This window comes from Triticum aestivum, chromosome 2D, assembly GCF_018294505.1.
Source record: "Triticum aestivum cultivar Chinese Spring chromosome 2D, IWGSC CS RefSeq v2.1, whole genome shotgun sequence".
NCBI lineage: Eukaryota > Viridiplantae > Streptophyta > Magnoliopsida > Poales > Poaceae > Triticum > Triticum aestivum.
In genome coordinates, this window is record NC_057799.1 from 6,151,320 (window position 1) to 6,154,047 (window position 2,728).

A 2,728-nucleotide genomic window follows, 5' to 3' on the forward strand; every position below is an offset into this window, starting at 1 on the left:
GCCGAAATGTCGATTAGCTTCCGTTCCGGCAAATTCGGGTACTCCATATGTCCTATTTTCAGCAAAGGTCATGCTGAAATTTTCCGTGAATTTTAGCATGACTTTGCTAAAAATAGGACATATGGGGCACTTGCGACTAATGCATGGGCCGGGGTATGTTAGTACTTAATTAAGTAGGATCAACTGCCTCTTGTGTTATACATATAGAAGTGTGATATCTACTCATAGTTATTACTAATGTTAGTTGCTCGTCATCGATAAACCCTAATCTGGTAGGATGACCTACTAAAAAAGCCCATACCACATATTCTATTTGGATGGCCCTGCTAACCCTTGACCATAAATACTTGAGATGGATGTAGCAGGCTTAAAGAAAGAAATGTTTTTAGGCCAACTCCACTGGGCCTGGCTGAAAATGCACAAGTGTGCATGACTAACAATATTCTATTGTAAAGCTAAACAGGAAAGAGGATCCACTCATCCTAACCATTTGCTCTCAAAATTACCACTTCACTTCTTACTACTGAAAATCTTAGACCATCTCCATTCACCAATTGCTCAAACTAGTTCGAAGGGCGTGTTTTCACCACACTGTGGATTATCTTATTGGACCCAACAGTGATGATGTAGTTTTGAATTATGAACATAGGAAATGTCGTCATCGGACAACGAAAGTCTCCCGGGGGAATGCGACTGGTGCCACGACGGTCGAGGCCTGTGCGACAGACCTCACCTGGACGATGATCGGCGCTTCAGTATTAAGCTCGAGGAGACCTTCGAAGTTGAAACGGTACGCAACGACGACAAGTGTTTTTTTCATAATTAAGCATGACTTCAACTATTTCAACGTGTAATTTTATCTTTTACAATTCGAGTATAGTTTATCCCATGCCATGCAAGACGCTATGTCTTGGAGAGGATGGATTTTGAAGATCATGAAAATTTTGAAACGAAGAAAATTCACCTAAGGAAACATCATGATGTGGATTTTGAAGTAAATCTGTATAATGCTGAGAGCGTAACCCATTTTGGTTGCAAAAATTGGGAAGCATTTTGCAAGATGTATGGTTTTGATGAGGGTATGCTTGTCACCATGGATCTTGGTGATCCTGACATCGACCAAGACAATATGGACATTTGGGTCCTTGTTGATACGCCTCCAGTTCTACCGCTATGTGAGTTTCTCAAACATAGTTAATTATGAACTAATTTATATTGTTTATTTCAAAATAGTTGACAACTTATTTCCATTGACAGCTTATTTTGATTGTTCAAAAATGTGCGGAACATGGTAGACAAAACCCACTACACCGATGGCTCCGAGTTAACTTATCAGGAGAAAAATCATCTGGTCGGATTTTGTACTGATCTTGAGAATTACAATATCTACAATCAAACTTCTCAACATTATGGTCAATACGTGCCACTAGTGCACGTGTTGAACTACGGTAACTACCATGGAGATACCCTGGTAAGAGTTTTTACTATTACGACATCCGTGCATCTTTTGCATACTTCTAAAACTAGTACTCATTGCTAACTATGAAGTTATTACTATGTTTTTCAACAGAGAATCCCAGAGGATTGTGTACCTCATTTGATGTATCAGAATGGCAGCCTTCGTGTTTTGAACTTATATCCAGGTCATCCTACGAATCTCAACTGTCCATACCGGATTTCTAGAAGAAGTGGAGACATGCTAATCAGAGAATGGAAAAAATGTATGGACAGTTGTAAGGAGGTTCTTGGAAGCAAAAGGAAGCGCCGCGCAAGAATTGGAGACAGGATGATCTCCATTCTCCATAATGGAGAGTCAGGGTCTATATTGTTTTATGCTATTTTACCTTAAATAGGGTATTTAGGTCCTGCCTAATACTGATGATCATGTGCTAAGAACAACTAAGTAGGGTTGGTTCGATGACTATCAGGATGATGATCGTATGACTTGTTATTAATAACGAGTAGAAGTTGTATGATGATGATTAGTAGGACTTGTTAGGATTAGTATTACTTTCGACAAACTCGCTACTCGCGGTCTCGAGACTTGTAATGTTCTATCTTTGTTCGATCTTTTGAATTCGGAGACTAATATGATGAATTGTATTCGGAGGCTAATCTTCTATTGTATTCGATGAATCTGCTGTTGCTGTGTGGTGCTGTTTATATTCTGTCCAATAATATATTTTGTAATCTGTGCAAATATCAGAAAAGAAAAAAATCCCTAATATACATACTAATGGCGCATCACCCCAACGTGCGCCATTAGTATGCCAAATGATACTAATGGCGCATCACCCTGCAGTGCGCCATTAGTATGGCAAAGCACATGGGTAAATATGGCCCCCTGGGAGGCATACTAATGGCGCACCATGGCCTATACTAATGGCGCACTGCCTGGTGCGCCATTAGTAAAAAATACTAGTGGCGTGGTACTAGTGGCGCACCAGTAGTGCGCCATTAGTAGGCAAAACTGGTGCGTCACTAGTAGGCCTTTTCCTAGTAGTGGGTACTATAGTTTCTTAGTAAGCTGTTTTTTAGTCCCACCTCGCGAAGAGAGAGGCACGAGGAGCGGTTTATAAGCCCTGAGTGCAGAGACGATGAAGGAGAGGCGCAATGCTCATCTGCACGTTGCTTAGCTTTAAGCCTTGAGGAATAGTGTAGACTGCACGGAGTTATGTGCAGTGCAGTTTGCACTATTCCGAAAGCCTTGAAGCTAATTAACGAGCAT